The sequence below is a fragment of the Bos taurus genome, chromosome X, assembly GCF_002263795.3.
Source record: "Bos taurus isolate L1 Dominette 01449 registration number 42190680 breed Hereford chromosome X, ARS-UCD2.0, whole genome shotgun sequence".
Classification (NCBI taxonomy): domain Eukaryota; kingdom Metazoa; phylum Chordata; class Mammalia; order Artiodactyla; family Bovidae; genus Bos; species Bos taurus.
Genome location: NC_037357.1, coordinates 77,301,487 through 77,310,742, shown reverse-complemented (window position 1 = coordinate 77,310,742; position 9,256 = coordinate 77,301,487).

Here is a 9,256-nt window from a genome sequence, read left to right as displayed (position 1 = left end):
TGGTGTTTTATATATAGTGGGTACATGTTCATTTCAAGCTCTGAATTTATGTCTCCCCCCCGCCCCCCGCTTTCTCCTTTGGTAACCATAAGTTTGTTTTCTATGTCTGTGAATCTGTTTCTGTTTTATAAATAAGTTCATTTATGTAATTTTTTTAGATTCCACATATAAGTGATATATTTGTCTGACCTTACTTAGTATGTTAATCTCTAGATCCATCCATGTTGCTCCAAATAGCATTATTTCATTCTTTTTATAACTGTATGTATATTACCACATCTTTATCCATTCATCTATCAATTAATACTTAAATTGCTTCCATGTCTTGGCTATTGTAAATAGTACTGCTATGAACATTGAGGTGCATGTGTCTTTTTTAAGTAGAGTGTTCTTTGGGTATATGCCCAGGAGTGGGATTGCTGGATCATATGGTAACTCTAGTTTTTTAAGGAACCTCCATACTGTTCTCCATGGTGGCTGTACCAGTTTACATTCCTGCCAACAATTTAGGAGGGCTTCCTTTTCTCCAAACCTTTTCCAGCATTTATTCTTTGTAGACTTTTTGATGATGGCCATTCTGACTGGTGTGAGATTGGAGTATTTATTTTCTGTTTTTCCAGTGTAATACTATTCCCTCTTGTCCCCGTGAGACTCAGATTATTTTGTTTGTCTTATGATGTAGTTGAAAAGGAAGCAATATATTTCTTGAACACGTATCTCTTTCAAAATTGAGGAAAAGATGCAGACCACGGTAGCTACATGTATTATTTAATATTCATTTGGTTGGAGGTATGGAGAGAGTGCCTTATTTGTGGAAGGGAAGTGTTTACTTACTAATGACCTATGTGGATGAAAAATGTCACCTGCCATATCAGTAAACAAAGGAGGATGTTGCAACCTGCAAGCCAGCAGCCACTGCAGCCACCCCCAACTGTGCATCCTGAGGTGATTTACAATGGGCCAGCAGGATACTGGCTCTACAAGTTAAGGTGCATATCAAAAGAGTAATTTTGATGAGTCCACACACACAAAAGCACCTAATTCATCAACTTTAGAAGTCTGGTTTTCTTTAATTAACTAATTTTTTAATTTAAAGTTCAAACTACCTGATTTTTATTGCAAAACTCCTGCTCCCTTTCAGAGCAGTCCCTCAGAGCTACCTGAGAGGCTGTGTTTAGGGGTTAAGGCCTCAATTTTGTCCACCAAATAAAACAATTCTCAACTGTTAGGTTGTGCATTTTTTTAGTCGGCACCTACTGCATTCATTGGACTTCCCTGGTGGCTCAGACGGTAAAGCGTCTGTCTACGATGCGGGAGACTCGGGTTCGATCCCTGGGTTGGGAAGATCCCTTGGAGAAGGAAATGGCAATCCACTCCAGTACTGTTGCCTGGAAAATCCCATGGACAGAGGAGCCTGGTAGGCTACAGTCCATGGGGTCGCAGAGAGTCGGACACGACTGAGTGACTTCACGTTCACGTTCACGTATTGCATTCATTGATGTTACCTAGTAATAATGGACGCTTGATTTAATGATTCCATAAACTAGACAATTGTTACAGCCTCATTTAAATCTGACATTCTGAGTGTCCATGAGATGATTTTGTGACATAGGTGTATTTAAAATTATTTTGCCTTGAGGGCCTGTTGATGATGATGAAGTGACGGTGTTAATAAAACTGACCAGGCTTCCAAACAATAGCATCAAAGACCCCATCTGGAGAAACACAGCCACAAGCAGGTAGGACCAACACGTTAGAACTGATCTTTACATTATAACTTTCAACAAAGTTTTGCCATGCACCCAAAACAGCACCTTCCTTGTTATCCTCGAGAGTAATATTGCCTAAGGTGATACCACCATGTTAAGAACTCTAGGTAAGAATCTATAAAACCTGTCCTGTGTTTTGTTTAGCTAGGACTACTGATTATTTTTTCTCATTTTTACTATGTTGAACCAAAATGATATTAATTTTTTTTAATTTGGAAAAACATTTCAAGAATAAATTAGATTCAATATGTTCAGATAATGCAACCAGAAATAAATCAGTTTATGCTTAAATAAGGATCTGTATTAGGGTGTGATGGATGGAAAATATGGCCATTAAGATCAGTTTTTCTTTATTATAAAAATACTTACATCTACTAGAAAATATATGAAATAGAAGTATGAAGAAGAAAAAATCTCCCATAATTTTACTATATACTACAATTTTATGTATATGTGTATATAATTAAACTTTTCAAAGTATATTGCTTTTACACTTTCATATTTCCCCATATCAATATATGCTCTTTGAAACTAATAGCAGAACAATGTCTGAATATGCCATAATTTATTCATTTCATTTTGGTATTTAGTCTGTTTTCAGTGGTTTATGTATTATAAATAATGACTTCATGAGTATCTTTATACATAAATCTTTACCTGAATCTGATCCTTTGGATATATTTTTATGAATGGATTATAGAGTGAAAGGGTTGAAGTCTTTTTTTTTAATTATGAAATTATGATAACACAGACTTGAAAAATACAGTTACATATAGTTCCACTATATATTACAATTATTTTTTAAGTAAATTCAGGTTTTTAGTTGGAGTTTCAATATCAAATTCTCAAAAATTAATAGAATGAATATACAGAGAAGTAGAAGGATATAGTAGACCTAAAAAGCACTATGAACCAATTCACCATAATTAAGATTTATACAATTTTCATGCAACAGTAGGATACAAATTCTATTCAAGTTCCAACCTAGATAGCATATTCAAAAGCAGAGATATTACTTTGCCAAGAAAGGTCCATCTAGTCAAGGCTATGGTTTTTCCAGTAGTCATGTGTGGATGTGAGAGTTGGACTGTGAAGAAATCTGAGCCCCGAAGAATTGATGCTTTTGAACTGTGGTGTTGGAGAAGACTCTTGAGAGTCCCTTGGCCTGCAAGGAGATCCAACCAGTCCATTCTAAAGGAGATCAGTCCTGGGTGTTCTTTGGAAGGAATGATGCTAAAGCTGAAACTCCAGTACTTTGGCCACTTCATGCGAAGAGTTGACTCATTGGAAAGGACCCTGATGCTGGGAGGGACTGGAGGCAGGAGGAGAAGGGGACAACAGAGGATGAGATGGCTGGATGGCATCACCGACTCGATGGACGTGAGTTTGAGTGAACTCCAGGAGTTGGTGATGGACAGGGAGGCCTGGCGTGCTGTAATTCATGGGGTCGCAAAGAGTCGGACATGACTGAGCAACTGAACTGAACTGATAGACTATAAACTAGGAGACACTGGAATATATTTAAGGAAATAAAAAAAATACAAAAATTTAATGATCTAAAGATGTTGAAATTATACAGTCTGTTCTCTTATCACTGTGGAATTATGTTAGAAATCAATATCAAAAGATATTTGAAAATAACCCACACATTTTCAAGTGCAATATACCATTTACCAAGAGAGATCTTCAATTTAGCCATTGAAAGCCCAAATAAAGTTAGACTGAAAAAAAAAAAGGATGATTGTGAAGAAGCATTTAAATGAGAAATTAATATTAAAGATACTTTAAACAAAATCCCATAATTGGAAATTAAATGTCCACTTTTAAATGATGGGTGTGTCTAAGAAGACATAACAAAGAAAATTAGAAGATATTTGTAATAGAATAAAAATTTTAAAATTTACCAGAATTTGTTGCATGTAGCTGAAGCTACTCAATGTAATTAAATGCAACATGGAATCTTGAATAAGGTATGAAAATAAATAATGGACATTAACAAAATTTTTTGCAATTTGAACAAATGTGTACTTAATAATACTGTATCACTTGTTAATTTTTGGATTTTGATTTTACAACATAGCATTTCTTTATATTCTCGGAATTGGATTAGAAGTTTCAAGCCTCATTCAATTTTTTTTAAATCACTAAGATAATAAATTTTCTAGATTTTGAGCAGTAATACTAGATGCCAAAATACATGAAACTATATCAAGTTTTCAGTGAATATAGATTAGAAATCTAGCATTTTATTCATACTAAGACAAACAAGTGGAATCAAAATGTCATGAATTTTTTAGCTAGGCAAAAATTCACAAATTTTAAAAATATATATATATATATTATACTATATATATATATATATCAGTTCAGTTCAGTTTGGTTGCTCAGTCGTGTCCAACTCTTTGCAACCCCATGAATCGCAGCACACCAGGCCTCCCTGTCCATCACCATCTCCCGGAGTTCACTCAAACTCACGTCCATCAAGTCAGTGATGCCATCCAGCCATCTCATCCTCTTTAGTCCCCTTCTCCTCCTGCCCCCGATCCCTCCCAGCATCAGAGTCTTTTCCAATGAGTCAACTTTTCACATGAGGTGGCCAAAGTACTGGAGTTTCAGCTTCAGCATCATTCCTTCCAAAGAACACCCAGGACTGATCTCCTTTAGAATGGACTGGTTGGATCTCCTTGCAGGCCAAGGGACTCTCAAGAGTCTTCTCCAACACCACAGTTCAAAAGCATCAATTCTTCGGGGCTCAGCTTTCTTCACAGTCCAACTCTCACACCCATAAATGACCACTGGAAAAACCATAGCCTTGACTAGATGGATCTTTGTTGGCAAAGTAATGTCTCTGCTTTTCAATATGCTATCTAGGTTGGTCATAATTTTTCTTCCAAGGAGCAAACGTCTTTTCATTTCATGGCTGCAGTCACCATCTGCAGTGATTTTGGATACACAAAAACTTTTCTACTATGCTTGATAAAGGCTTGAGAAAGAACAACAGCAGCAACCAAAAGAGATGGAGAAATTGAAAAACATAAAATTCTATTTTCGGTTGACCAATCATGTTACAATGGTATTATGCAAATGATAGCTATATAATCACAATCGTAAAAGATGTTTATCAGTTTTCACAGTCAATAGCCAGACAAAAAATATAATTACACTTGCAAACTATAATGGAAACATGATTAACCTAACAATATAAAATAACTACATACAATTTGGGGGGTTAAGTAGAGTAACATGGTAAGTGGACATGCATATATGCACATGTTTTCATCTGTCCAGCCAGTCTATTTCTTTTGGTTGGGGCATTTGATCTATTTGCAGTTAAGGTAATTATCTAGTGGAAACAGTGTCAGACTTTATTTTTGGGGGCTCCAAAATCACTGCGGATGGTGACTGCAGCCATGAAATTAAAAGGCGCTTACTCCTTGGAAGGAAAGTTATGACCAACTTAGATAGCATATTGAAAAGCAGAGACATTACTTTGCCAACAAAGGTCCGTCTAGTCAAGGCTATGGTTTTTCCAGTGGTCATGTATGGATGTGAGAGTTGGACTGTGAAGAAAGCTCAACGCCAAAGAATTGATGCTTTTGAACTGTGGTGTTGGAGAAGACTCTTGAGAGTCCCTTGGACTGCAAGGAGATCCAACCAGTCCATTCTGAAGGAAATCAGCCCTGGGATTTCTTTGGAAGGACTGATGCTGAAGCTGAAACTCCAATACTTTGGCCACCTCATGCGAAGAGTTGACTCATTGGAAAAGACTCTGATGCTGGGAGGGATTGCGGGCAGGAGGAGAAGGGGACGACAGAGGATGAGATGGCTGGATGGCATCACTGACTCGATGGACGTGAGTCTGAGTGAACTCCGGGAGTTGGTGATGGACATGGGGGCCTGGTGTTCTGCAATTCATGGGGTCACAATGAGCAGGACACAGCTGAGCAACTGAACTGAACTGATGATCCTATTACCATTTTCTTAGTTGTTCTGGATTTATTTTGTGTGGGTCTTTCCTTCTGTGTTTTCTGCCTAGAGAAGTTTCTTTATTATTTTTTGTAAAGCTGGCTTGTTGTGCTAAATTCTCTTAACTTTTGCTTACCTGGAAAACTTTTGATTTCTCTATCATACCTGCCAACACACACCTTTGTAGGAGACCCTCCAACACTCACAGGTAGGCCTAAGTCAATCTCCTGTGGGATCATTGCTCCTTTCCCCTGGGTCCTGGTTTGCACAATATTTTGTATGTGCCTTCCAATAATGGAGTCTCTTGCTTCCCCCAGGCGTGTGGAAGTCTGGTCTTCAAGGTCAGATTTCCTGAGGATTCCCAGTCCCTTTGTTGGATTCCCAGGCTGGGAAGCCTGACATGGGGGTTCAGAACCCTCACAACAGTGGGAAAACTTACTTGGTATTATTGTTCTCCAGACTGTGGATCACCCACCTGGCAGCCGATTTTAATTTTATCATGTCTGCACCCCCTCCTACCATCCCATTGGAGTTTCTTTTTTGTCTTTGGACTTGGATTAGCTTTTTTTTTTGGTGGTGGTTTCCAGCAGCCTCCTGTCAACAGCTCTTCAACAGTTAGTTGAGATTTTGGTGTTCTCAGGAGGAGATTAGCACAAGTCCTTCTACTCCACTATCTTGAATTGGAAGCTCAGAGTTGAAGTCTTTATTGCTCTTTTTTTTTTTTTTTTTAATTGGAGGCTAGTTATTTTACAATATTGTGGTGGTTTTTACCATACATCGACATTAGACATGGGTGTACATGTGTCCCACCATCCTGAAACCCCTTCCCACCTCCCTCCCCACCCTATCCCTCTGAGTTGTCCCAGAGCACCAGCTTTGGGTGCCCTGCTTCATGCATCAAACTTGCACTGGTCATCTATTTACATATAGTAATATATATCTTTCAGTGCTATCTCACATGGTCCCACCCTCGCCGTCTCCCATATAGTCCAAAAGTCTGTTCTTTACATCGTGTCTCTTTTGCTGTCTTGCATATAAAGTGGTTGTTACCATCTTTCTAAATTCCATATATATGTGCGTTAATATACTATATTGGTGTTTCTCTTTCTGGCTTACTTCACTCTGTATACTAGGCTCCAGTTTCATCCACCTCATTAGAACTGTCTCAAATACATTCTTTTTTATAGCTGAGTAATATTCCATTGTGTATATGTACCACTATTTCCTTATCCATCTGCTGATGGACATCTAGGTTGCTTCCATGTTCCAGCTATTGTAAACAGTGTTGCAGTGAACATGGAGGTACATGTGTCTCTTTCAATTCTGCTTTCCTTGGTGTGTATACCAGCAGTGGGATTCCTGGGTCATATGGCAGTTCTATTTCCAGTTTTTTAAGGATTCTTATCTCTGTTCTCCATAGTGGCTGCACTAGTTTACATTCCCACCAACAGTGTAAGAGGGTTCCCTTTTCTCCAGATGCTCGCCATCATTTATTCCTTGTAGACTTTTTGATGGCAGCCATTCTGACCAGCATAAGATGGTACCTCATTGTGGTTTTGGTTTGCATTTCTCTGATAATGAGTGCTATTGAGCATCTTTCCATGTGTTTGTTAGCCATCTGTATGTCTTCTTTGGAGAAATGTTTGTGTAGTTCTTTTCCCACTTTTTGCTTGGGTCTTTCTTTTTTCTGGTATTGAGCTACATCAGCTACTTGTATATTTTGGAGATTATTCTTTGTCAGTTGTTTCATTTGCTATTATTTTCTCCCATTCTGAAGGCTGCCTTTTCAACTTGCTTACACTTTCCTTCATTGTGCAAAATCTTTTAAGTTTAATTAGGTCCCATTTGTTTATTTTAGTTTTTATTTCCATTACTCTGGCAAGTGGATTATGGAGGATCTTGCTGTGATTTATGTCAGAGAGTGTTCTGCCTACATTTTCCGCTAAGAGTTTTATAGTTTCTGGACTTATATTTAGATCATTAATCCAATAGAATGGGAAAGACTAGATATCTCTTCAAGAAAATTAGTGATACCAAGGGAACATTTCATGCAAAGATGGGCACAATAAAGGACAGAACTGGTATGGACCTAACAGAAGCAGAAGATATTAAGAAGAGATGGCAAGAATAGACAAAAGAACTGTACAAAAAAAAGATCTTCATAATCCAGATAATCATGATAGTGTGATCACTCACCTAGAGCCAGACATCCTAGAATGGGAAGTCAAATGGGCCTTAGGAAGCATCACTATGAAAATAGCTAGTAGAGGTGATGGAATTCCAGTTGAGCTGTTTCAAATCCTAAAAGATGATTCTGTGAAAGTGCTGCACTCAGGAGGGCCATGGGACTGGAAAAGATCAGTTTTCATTCCAATCCCAAAGAAAGGCAATGCCAAAGAATGCTCAAACTACTGCACAATTGCACTCATCTCACATGCTAGTAAAGTAATGCTCAAAATTCTCCAAGCCAGGTTCAACAATACATGAACCGTGAACTTCCAGATGTTCAACCTGGTTATAGAAAAGGCAGAGGAACCACAGATCAAATTGCCAACATCCACTGCATCACTGAAAAAGCAAGAGAGTTCCAGAAAAACATCTATTTCTGCTTTATTGACTATGCCAAAGCCTTTGACTGTGTGGCTTACAATGAACAGTGGAAAATTCTGAAAGAAATGGGAATACCACACCACCTGACCTGCCTCTTGAGAAACCTGTATGCAGCTCAGAAAGCAACAGTTAGAACTGGACATGGAACAACAGACTGGTTCCAAATAGGAAAAGGAGTATGTCAAGGCTGTATATTGTCACCCTACTGATTTAACTTATATGCAGAGTACATCATGAGAAACGCTGGGCTGGAAGAAGCACAAGCTGGAATCAAGAGTGCCGGGAGAAATCTCAATAACCTCAGATATGCAGATGACACCACCCTTATGGCAGAAAGTGAAGAGGAACTAAAGAGCCTCTTGATGAAAGTGAAAGAGGAGAGTGAAAAAGTTGGCTTAATGTTCAACATCCAGAAGATCATGGCATCCAGTCCCATCACTTCATGGCAAATAGATGGGGAAACAGTGGCAGCCTTTATTTTGGCGGGGCTCCAAAATCACGGCAGATGGTGATTGCAGCCATGAAGTTAAAAGACACTTACTCCTTGGAAGGAAAGTTATCACCAATCTGGACAGCATTAAAAAGCAGAGACATCACTTTGCCAACAAAGGTCCATCTAGTCAAGGCTATGGTTTTTCCTGTGGTCATGTATGGATGTGAGAGTTGGACTGTGAAGAAAGCTGAACACCGAAGAATTGATGCTTTTGAACTATGGTGTTGGAGAAGACTCTTGAGAGTCCCTTGGACTGCAAGGAGATCCAACCAGTCCATCCTGAAGGAGGTCAGTCCTGAGTGTTCATTGGAAGAACTGATGTCCAATACTTGGGCCACCTAATGTGAAGAGCTGACTCATTTGAAAAAAACCCTGATGCTGGGAAAGATTGAAGGCAGGAGGAGAAAGGGACAACAGA